Genomic DNA, 22,768 nt, shown 5'->3' on the forward strand with positions numbered 1-22,768 from the left:
TAAAACTCGGGTGCCCCAATCTATTTGTTATTTTGACGTCTATGCTGAAGATATACACTTCTCTTTTCCACAATGGAATTTTCAGCTGCAGTTTTTTATTTGACAGCTAAGTGCCTTTAGTTGCTAAGCAACCGAATAGTTGTTTATTTTATTCATTGTCACAACAAACTCAATTCGCGACATCGATACCTACATGCATACACCTTGTTTTTTCTTAAACCATAAAAGGGAATCTGCAACGACACACGCGTGACACGCATGCAAGGGGGAAATATAATCAAATAGGGGTTTTCGATAAATAAACAAGTAAGGAAGGCTAAGTTCGGGTGTAACCGAACATTATATACTCAGTTGAGAGCTGTGGAGACAAAGTAAGGGAAATTACCATGTTGTAAAAGGAACCTAGGGTAACCCTGGAATGTGTTTGTATGACATGTGTATCAAATGGAAGGTATTAAAGAGTATTTTAACAGGAAGTGGGCCAGAGATCTATAGATGGACGCCATTTAGGGATATCGCCATAAAGGTGGACCAGGCCTGACTCGAGAATTTGTTTGTACGATATGGGTATCAAATGAAATGTGTTAATTATAATTTTAAAAGGGAGTGGGCCTAAGTTCTATAGGTGGACGTCTTTTCGAGATATCGCCATAAAGGTGGACCAGGGGTGACTCTAGAATTTATTTTGTACGATATGGGTATCAAATAAAAGGTATTAATGAGTATTTTAAAAGAGCGTGGGCCTAAGTTCTATAGATGGACGCCTTTTCGAGATATCGCCATAAAGATGGACCAGGAGTGACTCTAGAATTTGTTTGTACGATATTAATATCAAATGAAAGGTGTTAATGAGTATTGTAAGAGGGCGTGGGCCTTAGTTCTATATGTGGACGCCTTTTCGAGATTTCGCCATAAACGTGGACCAGGGGTGACTCTAGAATTTGTTTGTACTATATGGGTATCAAATGAAAGGTGTTAATGAGTATTTTAAAAGGGAGTGGGCCTTAGTTCTATAGGTGGACGCCTTTTCGGAATATCGTTATAAAAGTGGACCTGGGTTGACTCCAGAATGCGTTTGTACAATATGGGTGTCAAACGAAAAGTATAATATTTGTTTTAAAAGGGAGTGGGCCTTTGTTCTATGGGTGGACGCCTTTTCGGGATATCGCCATAAACGTGGACCAGGGGTGACTCTAGAATGCGTTTGCACAATATGGGTATCAAATGAAAGGTGCTAATGAATATTTTAAAAGGGTGTGGGCCTTAGTTCTCTAGGTGGACGCCTTTTCGAGATATCGCCAGGGGTGACTCTAGAATTTGTTTGTACGATATGGGTATCAAATGAAAGGTGTTAATGAGTATTTTAAAAGGCAGTGGGCCTTAGTTTTATAAGTGGATGCCTTTTCGAGATATCGCCATAAAGGTGGGCCAGGGGTGACTCTAGAATTTGTTTGTACGATATGGGTATCAAATGAAAGGTGTTAATGAGTATTTTAAAAAGGAGTGGGCCTTAGTTCTATATGTGAACGCCTTTTCGAGATATCGCCATAAACGTGGACCAGGGGTGACTCTAGAATGTGTTTGTACGATATGGGTATCAAATTAAAGGTATTAAAGGTATATGTGAAGGCGTTTTGGAGATATCTACCAAAATGTGGACCAGGGTGATCCAGAACATCATCTGTCGGGTACCGCTAGTTTATTTATATATGTAATACCAAGTACAGTATTCCTTCCAAGATTCCAAGGGCTTTTGATTTCGCCCTGCAAAACTTTTTCATTTTCTTCTACTTAATATGGTAGGTGTCATACCCATTTTTCCAAGTTTTTTTCTAAAGTTATATTTTGCGTCAATAGACCAATACAATTACCATGTTTCATCCATTTTTTCGTATTTGGTATATAATTATGGCATTTTTTTCATTTTTCGTAATTTTCGATATCGAAAAAGTGGACGTGGTCATAGTCGGATTTCGGCAATTTTTTATACCAATACAAAGTGAGTTCAGATAAGTACGTGAACTGAGTTTAGTAAAGATATATCGATTTTTGCTCAAGTTATCGTGTTAACGGCCGAGCGGAAGGACAGACGGTCGACTGTGTATAAAAACTGGGCGTGGCTTCAACCGATTTCGCCCTTTTTCACAGAAAACAGTTACCGTCATAGAATCTATGTCCCTACCAAATTTGAGAAGGATTGGTTAATTTTTATTCGACTTATGGCATTACAAGCATCCTAGACAAATTAAATGAAAAAGGGCGGAGCCACGCCCATTTTGAAATTTTCTTTTATTTTTGTATTTTGTTGCACCATATTATTACTGGAGTTGAATGTTATATGCTGTAAAGATATTAACTTTTCTTTTAAAATTTGAATTTAAAAAAAAAATTTTTTTAAAAAGTGGGCGTGGTCATTCTCCGTTTTTGCTAATTTTTATTGAGCAGACATAAAGTAATAAGAGTAACGTTCCTGCCAAATTTCATCATGATATCTTCAACGACTGCCAAAATACAGCTTGCAAAACTTCTAAATTACCTTCATTTAAAAGTGGGCGGTGCCACGCCCATTGTCCAAAATTTTACTAGTTTTCTATTTTTCGTCATAAGCTCAACTCACCTACCAAGTGTCATCGCTTAATGCGTATTTGGTAATGAATTATCGCACTTTTTCGATTTTTCGAAATTTTCGATATCGAAAAAGTGGGCGTGGTTATTGTCCGATATCGTTCATTTTAAATAGCGATCTGAGATGAGTGCCCAGGAACCTACGTACCAAATTTCATCAAGATACCTAAAAATTTACTCAAGTTATCGTGTTAACGGACAGACGGACGGACGGACGGACATGGCTAAATCGAATTTTTTTTCGATACTGATGATTTTGATATATGAATTTCTATATCTATCTCGATTCCTTTATACCTGTACAACCAACCGTTATGCAATCAAAGTTAATATACTCTGTGAGCTCTGCTCAACTGAGTATAAAAATATGTACCTAAAAGTACTTATGTATACACCCCGCAGGAAAACCAAGCAGTTCAAAGCACCCTTAGTGCTAGTATGAATCCCAATACCTACTTAGAAGTTAACCAACTGTCGTCATATCAGCTGGTAACATGAATATGCAATAAACAGCAGAACAAAAATTCTCAAAAGCTAATTCTCAATTTGATATGCGGCAATAAATGTTTCCACAAACACTTCTCTAATGCCAACTTTTATCTTGGTTACAATTTGAGAAGCAAGTATATTTCGATTCCATTTCCGTTCCAATCATGTTTGAAGTGCGTTTGAGAATGTAAGATTTATCTGTGTTTGGGAACACTCTCAACTATTTGAGATTCATTTGAGAATAAATATTTGAGATTTGAAAATAGTGTAGTTCTTAAAAGCCTCCTTAAACCAGATTGAAAAAAAGCGTTTGTTGGAAGCAATGTGCACCTCAAGTTTAGATTGTAACAATAAAAATCGAATATTTACGAAGTTTTTCGCTTTTTCTGAACAAGAGAAATTTCATATTCTCATACTCATCTCAAACATGAACGGAGTGGAATGTAATGCAAATACCAAATTTCACAAAGCTAGAGGTATCTACGCCAAATTAAGGCGGTTAAGTTCATCAAATTCCCACCCCATATTTGACGGAATCGAAATACTTGCAGCATTATTACTACATTAGGTCTACCCCTTTCCAGCTGAATTTAATAAAACGGCAAATGTATTTGAGGAACTGGAAAATGTATTTCAAAAAAGCTCAAAAATATTTGAGAAATGGGCAAATGAAATTGAGTAAATGTCAAGTGTATTTGAGCTTGAGAAAAGGGCAAATGTATTTGAGAAATATGTAAATTTATTTGAGAAAAGAGCAAATGTATTTGAGAAATTTACTAAGCTAATGTTCGCTGAAATACCTTTGCCCTTTTCTCAAATGCAACTGAATTTTCCAATTTTTCGAATTGCATTTGTCTTTTTCTGAAATCCAATTGCGCTTTTCTCAAATTCGTTCGGCCGTATCTCAAATACCTTTGCGCTGTTCTCAAATACAGTTGGAAAAGGTGTACTATGATTACAGTATGTATATGTACAGTACGTAATATGTACAGCAGAGAACAAAAAAGTAGCAGCGGTTCTTTTGTTTCATAAAAAGAGTGATGCTCTTTTTTTATGTGGCAGAAAATCTGAAACACACTTCGGAAGATAAATTGTCAAAAATCAATGCGAATTTTGAGAGAACTATAACTTATACATTGTTGCACTAAAATTGATTTCGCTACAAGACTGTATACTCAAAAAAGTTCCGAAAACTCCACCTAAGAAATTCGAAATTTTCCTACAATTTTCGCGAATTTTCGAAAACCTTTTAGAGTTTGTTTATTAATTTAGGAAAAATTTAAACAACGTGACATTAGGACGGACAAGGAGACAGTTGTTTTAATTATACCTCGTTAATCTCGTCTCTTTACATCACTATGCATATCTGATGGCACTACTGTTCTATTACGCAATACTTTCGGATCGTGCTGCACTGCAATCATGGTTTCCTTCGTATAATAGTTTTCATCTTCGCTTGAATCTCCTTCAGACTCCGATTCAGGTGGTTTTCTAAATGCAATTGAACTTGGCAGCATAGGAGTATCTGCTTCGTCATCACTTAGATCTAGATTAGATCCATTCTCGAATGCTTCTAGCAGTTCTTTTTCAGATAGTGGTTTTTGTATTGCCTTCTTCTCTTTGTTTCTTTTTTATCTTCCATGTCTAAAAGTCAAAACAAGCCTTAGTCTATTTCAAAATTAAACTTTATACTTCATACACCATAAAAATCGATCAACTATAACTATATTGGAGACAGCTGCACACACCCCTTACACCTATTACTTTCTAAATATATATATAAATAAATTAAATAATGTAATTGAAACACATAGAAGTTGCAACAAAACTTACAAAAAAATTAAAAAAAAAAAATCAATAAAAAATGTATTAAATAACAACCGGTGATTGGACAGGACATAAGCAGTCCTAGTTTACTTACCTAACGCTTTATTAGAACGACACCCCGATACAAATGTGTTATTTATATAATATTTTACCAAAGAGATCAATTTACAAAGCACGTAAAGAATTCTAACCACTTTTTTTTGGAACAAAACGTTTAAAATCGCAACACACACACAAAAAAAACGCTTCAGCTCGCCAGAAAACCGCAAATAAAACTAAGTTGACAACATTCTATTTCAAGGCTTGCTATAAAGCAAATTCTAAAAATATGAAGCAAAGTAATTTTTAAAATTTTTTTCAAGATGTGTCCATTATAAGCCAATGAAAGGGTTCAATTATCGAAAATAAAAAGTGAAATATAACTGACAAAATTTTAAAATAGACCGCCACTGCTATTTTTCCGTGCGCTGCTGTACCTACATACATATGCAAATAGCACTAAAAAATTACAAGACCAGCTACGAGAAAACGTCACAGGATCACTAAAAAACGAAAGAATCAATAAAATGTTATTCAAACAGACAAAGCGAGGGTTATTGGCGAGTCTGAAAAAAGGGGGATGAAATTTGTTGTAAAAGCAAATGCAGCTAAAAAGTAATAAAAGTTGTTAAGTACTGCAAATACAATTTTTTCTTTTGTTTCTATTTTCACGATTTGTATAGTATAGAAATTTATTTATTTTTTTTTTTAATTTTATGAAATTTCAGAGAAGTACTTAGAAATGCACAAAAATATATTTTTATTTTCCAAATATATTCTTCAATGCAACTGCATTGAGAATCATATCAAGTACTGCGCATGCGCGCCGTTTTTGTGTTGCAGCAGTGGGCATAATCATTCAATTGGCGACACATTTGCAAAAGCAATAATTTTATTTTGTGCTACAACAACAACAACTCAAGTGTTGAATGCAAATAAAAACAACAAATAGAAGTGTGCAATATTACATTGAAGAAATGGCAGCACTTGAAGCAGCGAAAACTACATAGGAGTGGCGGCGATATGCACATAAACTTGAAGCTCATACAATTATGAATGATTTATAGTAAAAACAATTGGAATATAATATAATACTTAATTTTATATTTCTTTCAACGCCACTTGCGGCAATTTTTGCATAAATTTGCATGAACACCAAAAACCGCAGCAATCAATTTAGATTATGCCACCACACAGCAGCTAGGAATCCTACGCAACAAAATAACCAAGCAGAATATTTTAAAGCAGCTTTAATAAATGAAATATTTATTTCAAATAATTGCATAATTATTTTTTTTAATATATTGTTATTACCAAAATCTTTTTTCACAACTAGCTACACTGACAACACAACTGGCATTGCGCATGCGCACGCGCATCAATCGCCCACCTGCTTGAAAATAACAATAAGACAAACAAAAACCAAATAATCAAAAACAATTATCAATAACCGATTTACACGCTGTTGGCATTATATTTAGTTATTTTCCCACAAAACCTACGCGTGTTTGAAGCACCTACACAAATCGGGTGCGTAGGAAGCCCAGCCAAGGTAGGTCGACTAAGACAGAGTCGGTCAGCACAAAGGTGCGGTTACTGTACGTAAGTAGGTGGTCGTTTGCCGCCAAAAAGTAGTTAATCCTAAAAAATAGATACAAATTACATTATGTATTTAGTAACACAATTACAACAACAATTATGTATTTAGTAACATCTTTACCAACTTTTTAGTTTGCTATGAAATACTAAATTTGAAGTGACATAAATACGTAAGTATGTGATTACAAATTTTAATATGTAAACAAATATAGATTTATGGTTTTAAATTTGTTAATACATACTTTTATTGTATATTTCTCGACCATTTTGGAACTATTTTGGGACATTTGTGGTGACTTCAAGAATAGTTCGGGATTATTTTAAAGATAATTACGCAACTTTGCTGATGCAATTTTGGCGCAGTTTTAGGATCAGTTCTGGAAATATAAAGATTATTTTCAGACTATTTCGAAACCATTTCAGGACCGTCATCTTACCACTTCGGAATTATTTTCGGGACCGATTAAGAACATATCAGGATCACTTGGGGATTATTGTTTTAATTGGGATCACTTGAGGATTATTTTAGGTATCATTTCAAGACGATTTCTGAACCAAATATTAATTCAAAATTATACCAAAAATAGTCCCGAAATGATTCCGAAATTGTTCGAAAGTTGTCCCGAATTCATTTCAAAGTGTTCACAAAAATATAGGTAGCAATTTTAAAAATTGATTTCAATTAAGAATGAATACATGTATCATAACAATAGTAAAGAAAACAAATTTTGAGGCCCATGGCATTCTAGTACTTATACTTTCCTCTTGTCTCGGCAGATTTTAAGGTTTGGTTCCTGTCATTCTGGGTAGTTCGCCTCCTAGTTCTGGGATTGGGGCGTTTTCTCTCCCCCACTGCATAATTCTTAATGAGCCCGGTATTATGAGAGGGTTCTCTTAAGCTTCCTATCTCGTTGTTCCCGTTTGAACGTTATTTCTTTGTCCGGGCTTCTTCATCGAGTGCACTGACTATTACACTTTCATCGCTATCAGCGTCCAAAGCATCGCTGATATCGATTTTCTTTCCCCGGCTTGCGACGCCACCGCCATTTCCTGCTCATCCATACTTTCTTTTGAAGTTTTCGTGTTCATCTTGGTCGTGTGTCCTCCTGCCCACCAAGGCGGGCTCAGCGGTCTAAAGTTAAAAGGTGAGGATAAAAACCGTCGCTCAACTGCGCCCCTTTTAAGGGCATCATTACTTCCCGAGGCGGCCTGATATCGATAAGGCTTCGGTTAAATCTAACCGAAAATACCCCCTGGCTGCAAATCATCCAAAAATCACAGCCCGCATAACACCCTAGAATAGAATCTTCGCACTTCTTGGTCACCGACACGCCGCCGCCCTCCTATACACCGAAACGGCGTAGTTGCAGGCCCTAACTTTTCGAAGAGTTAAGCAGTTTTGCAAAGCTTTAAGTATATAGTCGTTCGACGAAGTTGATAGCCGACTAGGTTTGAATATAAATAGAACTTCAAGTACGTTTCAACTAAAGCTGTATTATCCTAAGTGCACCCGGAGCTTATTCAATACAATGTCAGCTTAGAATGTCCTCCACTTTGGTAAAATGAGTATCATAAAGCGATATTGCTTAGTGGCATATGTGCCTCCGCGTAAGGGACGAAAATCAATCAAAACCACAAAACTCGGCTCACGAAAAAATTACTATTCAAACAATAAAATCATAAACAAAAATTTTATTTATTTAAGCATGAATATCAACACCATAAAGTGCACTTAACGGTTGGCTTAAAGGCATATCAAAGAGCAGGCGTAGAAAAGCAAACAAATGAAGGGCATAAGTGAAGGGATTTATGAGTACACATACTTTACTACTTATGTATATAAAGATGAATATGAATAAAGATTGCATACCTGTGATATTACAAATACATAGCACACACCCAACATGTGTATGCAACAATTCACACATGGACGAAAGGACAATTAGGATTAGAATGCGCGACGAGCCTGATACTTTACTGCGCTCGTTTGAAAGGAAACAAAAATACAGCTAAATGAATGTCACGCATGCGCAGCAATTAATGGTCCACAGATGCAGTCATACATATATGATTCATATGTAAAGTTGTTTGAAGCTAAACATTATTTTTCTGCAGTGCTGTAGATTCAAATTTCAACTCAAGATCATCAAAGCTTATGACTGTGAGTGTGAAAAACAAATAAAAAAAAAACATTTTTTTTAATTTAACAAAAAAACCATTTGGAAGGATAGGTTGAGAGCGTCCAATTGCATCGTTTTTTACTTTTTTTATTGAGCTCAAGTACTTTTGTTGCAACCCGAATGCGAAAAATTAAGCAATACTGCATACAACAAATGCCTTTTACGCTTTTGTTTACATACTAAGCCTCGCAGCTACGCCTAAAAAAATTTCAGAAACCCTAGCACTTAGGCAACAATATAAAACAACGCCCTTTTGCAACCCTTATTTTTTAAATTTTAATACATACCACCCCACCGGATATAGATTGTGACAGTTGCGCATGTGCATTAGCCACCGTGAAACTGCATTCAAAATAAATATCTATGGATTTTCGTTATTTGTTTTTTTATTTGCTTACTTACTTTTAAAAACATTTGTCAACCATTTATAGTGCGCATGCGGCAAAGTCTTTTGATTGAACATTGAGCTTGATTAATTGCACCGCACAGTTGTTGCAGTTTTTTGTTGTTGCGGTTATTTGATGATGGAACCAATTAATGACGTGAACGTGAACGAGAAAGTGAAGAGGGTTAAAGGGTATTTTGGGCGCAGTAAAATATTATCAAAGCAAAAATATTCCGGATATATTTTGAAATGTGTTATGTTAGTGATTTGTTATCGAAGATTTATAAATTTGTTATCGATAGCAAACGTTATTGATGCGTTATCGATTAACAATAGAAAAAGTGATGTATATTGGAACGAGTTTCCGTCATCCCTCGGTTTTGAGACAAACCGGTTTCGGCGTTGTGCCATCATCAGTGTCAATTTTCGTTCTGATTTGTTGTTGTCGTTTGTCCTGTATTTATAGTTCGTAGGTACATGAGGAGGTATTGTCAAAATTGATGCTTATGTATATTTAGTTATGTGTATGTGCTGTGTGTTCATTCAGAACCGAGGGTGGTGCACTGGGGTAGGTAAAAATCCGTAATTTTAGTCGTTTGACCTTCTTTGTGGGTTTGTTGTTTTGGTGTGTTAATTGTTTTGTGTTTATTTGTTGTTGTGTGCTTGTCTGTTGTACCGACACAATGATACATAATACCTCAAACCACCCCCAACAACATAAAAATGCAGCATTATGGCACTTGGTACATAGACTTGAAAGAACACCTCTTACACAAGAGGCATATAAGAGATAACTTGAGGTCATATAAGTTAAGGAGCCCAAGGAATAGGGCTCCAAAAAGTTAAAGTTGGGGGCCGCCCCGCGGCCCCATTGCAACCTGTAAAGATCCAAATAAAAATAGTTTTTTCCGCTTAATAATATTTACCATTTATTTCCGTTCAATGTCAAAAACAGACTGACTTTATCATTAACTTAAACTAAGCTCTAAGCTTCTACATTAGTCTAAGCTGACACTGCACTTCCCACGATTGGCCAAAATAATATTTTATCGCTTGCGTGGCGAATCACACGACTTGCATTTTGTCCGCATATCATATCGCTTACGCTGCAGTTCCCATGGATTGCATTTTGTCTGCTTACGCAATATGATATCGGATCAATTACCTACGTTGGCTTTGTTTGTGTTTGTTGAAGTGTGGTGTCAGCACATTCTTACAAGTGTGTCTGCCCCCTTGTTAAGTACCCCCCCCCTTAAACATCTGCGTCCCGCAGATGAGCTCCTTTTTCAGAAGGATCCTTTGCATGGCTTGGCTGGTCCTGATCTGTGGTCTGATTTAGTCTAGGAAAGTTGATTGTAGTAGTGAGTTTTCTCCAGATAATGTAGCATACGGCTGCCAGAATGGCCAAGGCAAGAGCGTCAAAAATTAGCGAAAAGTGAAAATTATTGCCAAGTTGTTTAAGCTGATTAATATTTTCCATGCTCAGGCCGTGAATGTAGTTAAGATTCAATTTTATTCCTTCGCTCGTGATGTTTACCAAGGGCGGTGGCAGGGCCTGCGTTGTGCATACTGATCTGCTGGTGAATGTTTGATTTCCCACCGTGACTGTTTCGTTGTTCAAAATAATGACGTACGTTCCGTTTAGGGTTGTGGAGTAGTTCCTCCCTTGTAATAGGCCTTCAAAGTTTGTAACAAATATTGTTGCGTCTGTAATCATCTCAACGGTTTTGGTGTTGTCTGGTTCAAAGCGGCATTTGGCATCGCCACCTTTAACTAGCCTAGCTAGGCACCCGTTTTCCCGAAGTTTAGTCAGGGATTTGGGAGAACAAATTGTTGTATTGCTGATCGAAGGGCAATCCTCGTTCACCCCGAACGTTTCAACTTCGTTTATTAAAATTTTTTTATAGCTGAGGTCAACGTGTTGTCCTTTTATAATAGTGGCCCGTGTTATTAGGAGTCGGTAGCCATCTGGTTTTACCTTTGGCATTGAGAGTACGTATAAAAGTGTGCTACCGTTTGAATACACTGAGGCCGACCCGTACTCTATGGCTTCAATGGTGTTCTGATATGGTAGGGAATCTTCCTCCATTATGAGCCTTCCAATCTCGTCTCGATCAAGAAGATTTGTGTTGATTACGCCAGATTTCGCCATTTGGCACGCTTGGACGACTTCTGACACCTGTTCCTTCAAGATAAGGACTTCGCTTAGGTCAAGAAGTTCGATATTCTCCTCGCTAATGTTTTTGCTTATAGCGTTAATGTGGAGCATCGCTTCGTTTGCTTTCTCGATTGCCTCGCGGGTACCGTTGAATAGTTTTTCGTTGACCCGGTACTGGTGATTGTTGTTTATTATCACGTCATTCATGCTTCGAAGAATATAATCCCAATCCACTTCCATGCAGAACCAATCCAGTCAATGGAACGTACCCTTCGTGATTTGCTTATTTGTAGTTCGTCGAGACGCAGCTTAGTTTGATTTAGGTGGAATTGTAACACAGTCCGCACAGCCCTGCTTGTAATATCGTGCTCTGTTGACTCCATCAATTTGACCAAAGCCGTGTTGAAGTAGTTTAGGTCGACCATATGGACTAAACTGAAGTGCCCGTTCAGGATCCAACCACGCCCGTGCTCAATAGTTACCAGTGGGGAGCCATAATTGTAGATGTTGAGGCCGTACACGCCAGATATTAAAAATAAACTGTGTTCCATTATGGAGAGAAAAAAAACTCATTAGTGTTGGTAAGATTAGTATTGACCATTTTTTGTTTTTAGGCACTTTTATTATTTATCCCAGGGACGGTGAACTAATAATAAATGGTTACATAATGTAGATCTTGTTTTCTTTTCTTTTTTTCTCTTTTATTATTACTATTTAAAGAACATTCTATTGTATAATAAAAAAAAAAAAAATCTTTCCACACTAAGGGAGAAATTAAATTTTATGTGTGCTTTTTTGAATTAAATGCAATTTATTTATGTGTTTTTTGTTGCGTTTAAATGTATTCCTATATCCTACCACCGCCCCCGGCTACCCATCGTGGTACTTGGAAGGTCCACAGGATCCGAGAGCATGGATATGAAAGGGAGGTAGTTTGTAATTCTTTACTTTTGTTTGAAAGGTAACGTTAAAGGTTACTACCCTTGGATCCTGCCGCCTTACAAAAACTCGTGGTAAAGGAGCTGAGGAAAGAGGATAATATTTCTAAGAATTACTGAAATGTTTCTTCTTTACTCCCTTCTTTAAAGTTTTTTATATTTTTTTATTTTGTTTTTTTTTTTCTATGTTTTTTTTGTCTAATTTGTCTTTTTTAGTAAGCGCATAATTAGTTTTTTGTTGTGGGCAGATTTCTTCTTAAGAAAAAAAAATTTATTTTTTATTTTGCCTCTTTTATTAAGCGTGTAATTAATTTCTTGTAGGCAGGTATTGCTTCATTAAAATTTTTTAAACGAAAAATCGTTTCCTCTGTTTTTTTTGTATTTTTGTTTGTTTTTTTGCAATATTTTATAGAAAACGTCTTTGATCTTGAAATTTGGCGGACGCCTTTTTTGCGTCGTCTGTGCTATAGAATTTCAAATCTTTGTGGTCCCTTATTGGGACATCTTTTTGTTGTTCACTTCCCGTGGTGACCTTATTATATATATTTTTTTTTTTTTGTTTTTTGTTTTTTACCTTATGTTGGCGTATTTTTTATCTGCGCTTTATGAATCCTTTTGCCAGTGTCTGTGAGCAATGTCACTGTATTGTCCTTACCAACCGTTTCCTTTTTGTAAAGTGCCCTTTGTTTTGATTTTATCTGTTTATCCCTGACGTGAATCTCATCTCCTGGCCTAAATTCCTTAGCTCTTTTCCTTTTTTTATTCAATCGGAGATTTCTTAACTCCTGGTTTCTCTTGATTTGTTCCCTGATCTCCTTGTGGACCCTACTTTTGAAGTTGGTTAGGCCCTCCTATGTTCTGTCTCTATTATACCGCAAATCCTATCCTCGTTGGCCACATCCTCGACCACCCTCTGAGTTATCCTAATTTTGCATAAAAGGAAATGTTCTATATATGCATCTTGTAGGAGTTGCAAGTAACTTTCTGGAATCTTTATTCCATTAATGAATGCTGGGTTTAGGCGTTCCTTCAAGGCTTCGGTTAAGCTGGCCTTTTCAATTATATCTTGTCTCACATAATGACGAGTGAATCCTGGATGTGGGTTTTCAACACAAGTCATTGCATTCCCCTCCGTAAAAATTATTTGTTTTATTCATATTCATATTCATATTCATATTTATTGAGTCAATGGCAGAAATCTTACTGACTAGATTTACAAGTTTGCAAATTAACTTAAAACTAAGCAACTAAAATTAATTAATTCAAGGATGAGATAAATTGTCTCGATAGTAAGACTCAATCCGTAACTTAAACAAATGCCTGGGCATTGCAAAGTCAAGATTTAGCTTTCTGGAAATTTTATTAAACTCTTCGAGACCTCTTGTGAGAGGGGCAAAGCTAAGGTAATTGGTTCTCAGAACTTCACCGTAGAATATATTATGAGAGCGTAGAGATCTACTAGGAACTAGAAAATTTAACTGCTCCAACAGAGCTGAGCAATCAATAGTACCAGAGATAATATCGTAAATAAACATCAAATGTTGTACTGAGCGTCTGACATGCAGTGGCATAACATTTATAAGCATGCACCTGTTTATATAAGGTGGTAGGGGATTAACAAAATGAAGGGGTAGGAGGGCGAATCGAATGAATTTACGTTGAACCCTTTCAATTCTAGCAGAGTATGTGCTGTAAATGGGATTCCATATGATAGAGGCGTACTCTAATTTAGATCGCACTATTGAATTATACAATATACTCCTAGTGTATGGGTCCTTAAAATCCTTCGCATAACGCCGTAAAAAAGCTAAATTAGCATACGCTTTTGGTATAAGATAGTTAACATGGTTAACGAAAGTGAACGATCACGAAATTCTTTGACCGAGGCAAGATATGTATTAGCGATATAGTATGTTGACGTAAGCGCACTTGTAGATCTAGAAAACGTTATATGCCAACATTTGCTACTGTTAAGTCTCAGATGATTATTAAAAACCCACACATTAAGAGCATCCAAATCTCTCTGTAGGAGCAATGCATCAGATACAGTGGTGATACGCCTAAACAGTTTTAAATCATCAGCATAAAGTAAATAATTTGAATGCTTTAAATATAAGCCGACGTCATTAATGAAGATAACAAATAAGATTGGACCGAGAATACTACCTTGTGGCACCCCAGAGGTTGCCAAGAACTCATACGACCTCATATTCTCGATTTCAACAAATAAAATTCGGTTTGTCAGGTATGACTTTAACCATGACAGAAAAGCTGAATGGAAACCAATGTACTCAAGTTTCTGAAGAAGTATCTTGTGGGACACTGTATCAAACGCCTTAGATAAATCTGTATATATAGTATCAACTTGATACCCATCCTTAAAAGCAGAAACACAGTATTGCGAAAAAACAGCTAAGTTTGTCACTGTTGAACGACACGCAACAAACCCATGCTGACATGGATCGATTATTCCTTTAATAGCAAAAGCCAACTTCTCCTTTACTACTTTCTCAAACAGTTTTGAACAGGTTGATAGTTTAGAGATTGGCCTGTAGTTTGCTACCTCGCTCTTACTTCCAGACTTGAAGATTGGAGTAATAGAAGCCAATTTCCATCGATCAATGAAAACGCCAGTGGACAATGACACATTAAAGATATGGCACAACGGCACGCATAGCGAACTACTACATTTTTTAACCAAAAAAGAAGACAGCCCATCAATATCTTTTTTTAAAGAAGATTGTAGGGACGAGATGCCAATAATAATATCTGATTCCGATACCAATAATGAGCCAAAGTCCAAGGAATTAGCTGTATCAGAACCAACCCTAACATCAGAAATATTAGAGTCAACAACAAAATTAGATTTGAAAAAATCAGCAAAAAGGTTCACTGTTTCCACTAAACTGTTTGAACTAATGCCATTAAAATTGACAGAGGTTGGAATATTGGAGCAACCTTTTTTTGTACGGACAAAGTTCCAAAAGGCCTTGGGATTTTGCTTTAACTCTTCTTCGAAACGGGAGATGTATTTATTATATAAAAACTTATCAAGCACATTGAACTGATTCATGTATAATAAATATCGATCTCTAAATGAAAAGTCGTTGGTTGCTTTGTACAACTTAAAATACTTATTTCTAAGATTTTTAAGCTTTTTTAACCTGGTATTGTACCAGGGTAATTTATGTATTTTGCTTCGAAGAAGGGGGAGATTTCTACTAAATATATCAGATAACTGCAGCAGAAAAATTTCAAAGCATTCAGAGGCATTTTTAGCACAGAAAATGGACTTCCAGTCAATTTCAGCAATACTCGAATTGAGTGCATCAAAATTTGCATCTTTGAAATTGTAGGAGGGAGTATTTTGAGTGGTATTGTTGTTAGGTACAAATTCAATGAATTGTAATAATAAAGATAAGGGTGCGTGATGCATGTCCGATTTGCAGATAGGAAATTGAAACTCAGATAAGTGAGAAATTAAATTTTCATCGACAAAAATAAGATCCAGTATTTTATTTAGCTGGTTCACAAATGAATTAATCTGAACAAAGTTGGCACTAAAAAGAGTATCTAAAAAATATATTTCATGTTGATGATTGACATTCATAGGTGTTAATAGATTGTCATTTAGCAATTTTGACCAAACAACCCTGTTCATATTAAAATCCCCCAAAACGCAAAAATGACTGTTTACATTTTTTTCGTAAACTTCAAAAATATTATTCACATGCGCGCAGTACAGAGACTCATTACTACAAGGCGGAATATACGAAACACAAATAAACAGCTTTCCAAACAGCCCACAAATAGAGACACACATTTGGTCCAGTAGCGAGTCAGTATTGGGGAGCTGAACGAAAGAAGAAAGGAGGGTACGTCTTACGGCAATTAGTACCCCACCACCTCTTTGGCATCCCGTTTTGATTGGATCCCTATCCTTACGATAGGTATGAAACAAAGTAGTATCAAATAATTCTGCGTTTCGGAAAACATTCAAAGGGGCTTCTACGTGTGCAATAAGGTCCGAAGAATCCTGTTCAGCACTGTGAGCTGTCCCCTCGTCAATTCTAGCTTCTGTTGGTGCATCTTTGGGTTCCGACGGTGCTGTCAATTGGTTTACCTGGCATGGAATTCTGGAGAGAGCATCCGCCACGACATTCGATTTACCGGGAGTCTAAATCAATTCGTGGTTATACTCTTCTATTCTAGCCTTCCACCTCTTCAACTTGGCGTTGTAGATTCGACTTCCTAACGCAAAAGTGAGAGACTGGTGGTCAGTGAAAATTCTAACTTTTTTCGCCCCATAGAGGTAGGATCTCAAGTTGTCTAGAGCCCAAACTATAGCCAACATTTCCTTCTCGTGTGTGGCATAGTTTTCCTCTGTTCTACTTAAAGATATTGAGATGTAGGCGATGGGTCGATCTTTCCCTGTTTCTCCTTGGGATAGCACCCCACCAATGGCATAGTTTGAGGCGTCGGTGGTAAGGTTGAATGGTTTATCGAAATCTGGAAATGCGAAAATATCTGAGGAAACGAGTAGTTTTTTTAGGGTATCGAAGGCCTGAAGGGCCTCGGAATTCATTTTGATACACACTCTTCTAGATTGGTTTGCCTTGACCTGCGAATTCTCACCGCGTGTGAGATTGGTCAAGGGTTTGGCAACCTTAGCGTAATCTCGAATGAACTTTCGGTAATACGACGTCATTCCCAAAAAGCTTTTTAGTTCCTAAAGCGTTTCTGGGGGTGAGAGGTTCTCTATAGCTTGGACCTTTGAAGGATCTGCCTTCATCCCGTGGGATGTTATTACATATCCCAGAAATTCTACTTCCGTTCTCATAAACTTAGTTTTTTCCAAATTCACTCTCAAATTATCACCCGCAAGCCGTTTAAACACTATCTCTAAATTTACTAAATGTTCGTCGGTACTTTTTCCAAAGACAATAATGTCGTCGATATACACGTAGCATATCCTCCCTATATACTCTTTAAGGACGTCATCAATCATTCGCTGGAATATAGCCGGAGCGTTTTTTGACCCAAAAGGTAATCTCATAAATTCGTACTTTCCATTCATGGTTGAAAACGCTGTTTTGGGTATATCTGTTTCTTTCATTGTGATTTGGTGAAAGCCTGAGGTCAGATCTATAGTTGTGAAATATTTTGCGTTCCCTAAACTGGCCAGCGTTGTATTAATATCTGGAATAGGATAGGCGTCTGGCACAGTGACTGCATTCAGACGTTTGAAGTCCACTACCATTCTATACTGCTTTTCACCAGAGGGTTTGGGTTTTTTCAGAACTACCCAAATAGGAGAATTGTACCGGCTTTTGGATGGTCGTATAATTCCTTCTTCAAGCAACTCATTAATTTGTTTTTCTACATCTTCCCTCATGTTTGCAGGATATGGGTAACTTTTCGTGTATATGGGCTCATTCGTGGTAGTCTTTATCTCAGCTCGAACTGTGGTTTTAATATTTGTTTTGATGTTAAGTGGACCGAACAAATGAGAATATTTTTCTATCATGGCTTTTACGCTTGGGAGAATTGCGTCGGGTATATCGTCAGTTTCGAAAAAATTTAGGCTTCCTACGACTTTGTTTTTGAGCGGAATTCTTATATTGGGATCTATTGTAAGGACATGTTGTTTCCTGTCTATGACAGCACCCAGTTCTTTGAGGGTGTCATCGCCTATTATCCCATCAAACGAGCTTAAACCAGGAAGTACGTAAAAGGTCACCATAGCTTCGTTACCAGCATTTTGGAAAAATCTCCCACTGATTTTTTTGTTTATTACTACAGGTCCTGCTACGGTGGTTACTGAGAAAGGTGGATTGACTGGGAGTGTATTAGTTGCCAATTCAGGTCTTATAAAATTTTTATTTGTCCCTGTGTCAACTAAGAACTTTAGGGCTACTTTGTTTGGTGTCAAACAAGTGAGATAGGGTATACTGGATTGCGTGGTAGTCCTCATATGAAATAGGCTGATGGCCCGTCCGCCATAAAATTTACCTGCTGGAAGTTGACTTCTGTCGATTCAGCATACGCCGCAGGTCCGCTTTCTACATCTGCGCTGTCGGCTTCCATGTTGTAGAGCCTCTGCTGTTTGGGCATCTTTTCAATCGATGATGTAGGTCCCCTTTTGAAGGCGTTGTTATTCGTCGGTCGATTCATGTAGTTCACCTGTCTGGTTTGAACACTGTCGTCAACATCCATCCTTTCCGCAGGTTTTGGGGCTGCGGGTCTACCAGGAGGTGCGGTGTTCGTCCCTTGATTGCCTTGGAATCTGTTGTAGGATGGCCGGCCATTCCCTTGAGTATTGTTCCGATTCGTCCAGTTGTATGTAGACCGTGAACGAGGAGGTAACGGTGGTCTCTGAGTAACTTGCGACAGGGTATTGGTGGGGACAACTACTATATCTGGAGTGTTTGCATGGACTATTGCATTCCTTAACGTTAGGTTCTGGATGTCAAGGCAGGCCGAGTACGCTTCTGGCAGTGTTTTTGGCTTCTGCACTATAAGCATACGCGGCAATTCTGGACTCAGACCCCGTATGAAAACATCGAGTGCTACGGTATGTTTCCACAAGGACCGACACGGTTTCCTGGCTATAGTCATCGCACTTGATTTTGTTCACTATTAGAGACAACTGATGATTGACCGTTGCGTAGAAATCATCTAGTTTTGAACCTCTCTGAGCTAGCTGATTCAGTTTGTGCTCTAAAGTCCTAATGTCCCTTTTATCTGCGTGATGCAGCGATAATACCCTTTTTATTTCTACCCAATCGCTATCGAAAACATTATAAGCTACCAGTGCTGCATCGGCAAAGCCACGGATTTTCTGCCTTATATGTTGCAGGATGGCGCGATACAGGGGCCTTTCTTTGACGATATCGTAGTCCGACAGAATTCCTTCAACGCAGTGAACCCATGAGATGTATTGAGAAGGGCTGCCTTCAAAAATTTGCAGCTCCTTCACGCAGCCGGGAAGTCTGCCAATATCCTTTAGGTCTTGCTCCGACAGTGGTGTTCGCACCGCTGCCAATACCCCCTGTGGCTGCGTTCTTACGCCACCCTGTTCTACTCTTCCCAATCGCTCATCGATTCTGGCAAGATTTTGTTCTAAACTTGCGTTATTGCATTCAATTTTCCCTAGCCTAGAGTTCAGAGCAACACCGTTGCTTTCGATACCCCCAAGGCGTGTCTCAAGCCGCCTAATCTGCTCGAGGAGAGCATTGATGCCCCCATTAAGTTCATTAACTTTCATGGCTAAAGCGTCCATTTCAGATAAAAAAAATTTAGTTTGAGATTAAAAAATATATTCTTAAATTTTAGTTTGGCACACGGTGGCTCTTTAAAAATTGTTTTTATTTTTTTTTTGTTACTTACTGGCGTTCGCGATCACCTGACGGGATAGTCCTTGTAGCACAGACGATTTGTTTGTTTTTTGTTTTAGTTTTAAGATTGTCCTTACACTTTGATAGTTTCCTGCAAAGAAAAAAAGGATTTAGTTACATTTGTGAAACTTTTACCGTGTTCTTATGGCAACGGCGACATGTACCAAGTTGGCGTTTCACAGTACATTAGTCTTTAAATAATTATGGTTTTGGTCAGGGGAGGCTGTGTCATTCCTTTTTAGTCGTCGACAATCAGATTGAAGGCAACCTACTAAGGCACAGTTGCTCCACAACGCTCTGGACATATTGCAAATCTTTAGCGTGTTCTTATGGGTACGCTGAAAATATCGCAAGTAATGAGTGACCGTTTACAGTGTGTGCTGATTTGTACCCTGGAAACTCCACAAAAGGATAAGCCGGCCCAAGTGTGTTCTTATGTGTACGCTCGGGTTAACTTTTTCAGAAGGAAATTTTTGCCGTATCCTGAAGGGAGCGGCAAGTTGCATATTGCAAAAAAAATGTTTGTGTACATGACACGGTCACAGGAGTCGTTAACGATTTTTTGACCTTTGGTATGGTGAGGTCCGTCCTAGAAGTATAGGTATACGGACTCACCCAGCCAGTATGATTATACGTGCACTTGGAATAGCAATAGTGGGGCCGTAGGATAATTCACTTATTAAATGTTTCAATTTTCGTGTTGAATTTTTTTTCGCGCGCCAGAGGATCTTAGGGGTCACAGGCTCGCTTCTTTTGATATTATTCCTGTATAGCCCTCTGAGGGCCTTTAGGATTGGACGTAGTAGGAGGGTCCCCTCGAAGGTGAATCTCGGTTTTGGTATTTTCGTTATTGGCTGTACAAGCCTTAAATTATCTAAGCTGAGGTCTTGCCTCTCTATATATTTTTTTTATTCACTATGTACCTCACAGTTAAGGAGGTCCTTTTTGAAGGACCCACTTGCCAGTGGGTCCCTGCTCGGGCGCCAGTTAAGGAGCCCAAGGAATAGGGCTCCAAAAAGTTAAAGTTGGGGGCCACCCCGCGGCCCCATTGCAACCTGTAAAGATCCAAATAAAAATAGTTTTTTCCGCTTAATAATATTTACCATTTATTTCCGTTCAATGTCAAAAATAGACTGACTTTATCATTAACTTAAACTAAGCTCTAAGCTTCTACATTGGTCTAAGTGATTTCATAATTGCTGACACTGCTCTTCCCACGATTGGCCACAATAATGTTTTATCGCTTGCGTGGCGAACCACACGACTAGCATTTTGTCCGCATATCATATCGCTTACGCTGCAGTTCCCATGGATTGCATTTTGTCTGCTTACGCAATATGATATCGGATCAATTACCTACGTTGGCTTTGCTTGTGTTTGTTGAAGTATGGTGTCAGCACATTCTTACAAGTAAGTGTGTCTGCCCCCTTGTTAAATTATATAATATAGCTGCAAACAACGGATATAAAAAAGCACTAATAGATAAGCTCAGAAGGACAAATGGAGAACCAAAAAGAAATAATGAAAAGGAAAATAATAGCTGGACGACTATTACATGTACTGGAAAAGCAACATATGAATTGGCAAACTTCTTTAAAAAATACAACATTAACACAGCATTCAAAACATCGAACAATCTATGGCGAAAACTAAGAACTAACACTAACTCGGAGGATCCGTTTAGCAGTCACGGCATATACAAGCTTACCTGCGTATGCCAGCATAGTTACATAGGACAAACAGGACGGCAAATAAGAACGAGGTTCAGAGAACATATTAGAGATTACAACAAATAGATACGGAATCCAAACATTATACCCGAGTCTAACTTCGCGAATCACATGGTCTAGAATGAATGTTCCCCAGCAAACATCAATAAAACAGTTAAGGTTCTTCAAATATAAGCAAAAGGCCGACGTCTCAACGTACTCGAAAACATGAAAGTCTACAAACAGAAAACATTCGACGATAGAATAATAAATGAACAGATAAACACAATTTCTGACACAACATTCGAGCCTTTAAAACTTGTTTACAAGAAACAAATTAATCACACAGGTACAACAGACAAACACACAACAACAAATAAACACAAAACAATTAACACACCAAAACAACAAACCCACAAAGAAGGTCAAACTACTAAAATTAAGGATTTATACCTTCCCCATTCAGCCACACAAATCGATTAGTAAACCACCCTCAGTTCTGAATGAACACACAGCACATACACATAACTAAATATACACAAGCATCTTGTAACTACGAACTATAAATACAGGAGAAACGACGACAAGAGATCAGAACGAAAATAGACACTGATGATGGCACACGCCGAAACCGGTTTGTCCCAAAACTAAATTTGACAAGGGATGACGGAAAATCGTTCCAATATACATCTTTTTTCCACCCTGTCGGAAAATCAACAAAACAAGATAAGATAGAAAAATTCCTATTTTTTAAAGAAAAATATTGATTTTTTATAGTAAAGGTATAGACTTGCTATCGAAAAACTATCTATTTGTTATCGAAAACTTATCGGTTATCTATAAACAAGAATATCGATTTATTACCGAAAATATATCGAATTTTTTATCGGTAATACCGATAAATCGATATATTTTCGATAAAAAACCGATAACTCATCGATTATTTATTTATATAGAATTTTTCCTATAAGAGTACGAAATTTTCCAATAACTTCTCGGTAGTAAATAGATATTTTTTGGATAAAAAATCACTAACTTTTGGATGACAAATCGATATTGTTTGGATAACTTTTCGATTACAAATCATTATTTTTTCATTAAAAAATCGATAATAAAATTATATTTTTTCAATTTTTGTTGTTATATCGGCCTACTAATTTGTAAGATTGCGAGTTTGAATCGAGCTCAAGGCCTAACAATAATTATTTCATCATTATAAAAAAAACGTTTCTTTCTTCTATTCTAATTTAAAATTTTTTCAATTAAGAAAAAATATATCATAACAATAATAATGATAAAATAATTATTGTTAGGCCTTGAGCTCGATTCAAACTCGCGATCTTACTATATTTTTTCGATAAGTTAGGATAGGTTGATCTAGCCGATCTGTGAGGGCCTCACATAGACTGAATAAGTTCATAG

Source organism: Eurosta solidaginis, chromosome 2 (genome assembly GCF_040869045.1).
Source record: "Eurosta solidaginis isolate ZX-2024a chromosome 2, ASM4086904v1, whole genome shotgun sequence".
Lineage (NCBI taxonomy): Eukaryota > Metazoa > Arthropoda > Insecta > Diptera > Tephritidae > Eurosta > Eurosta solidaginis.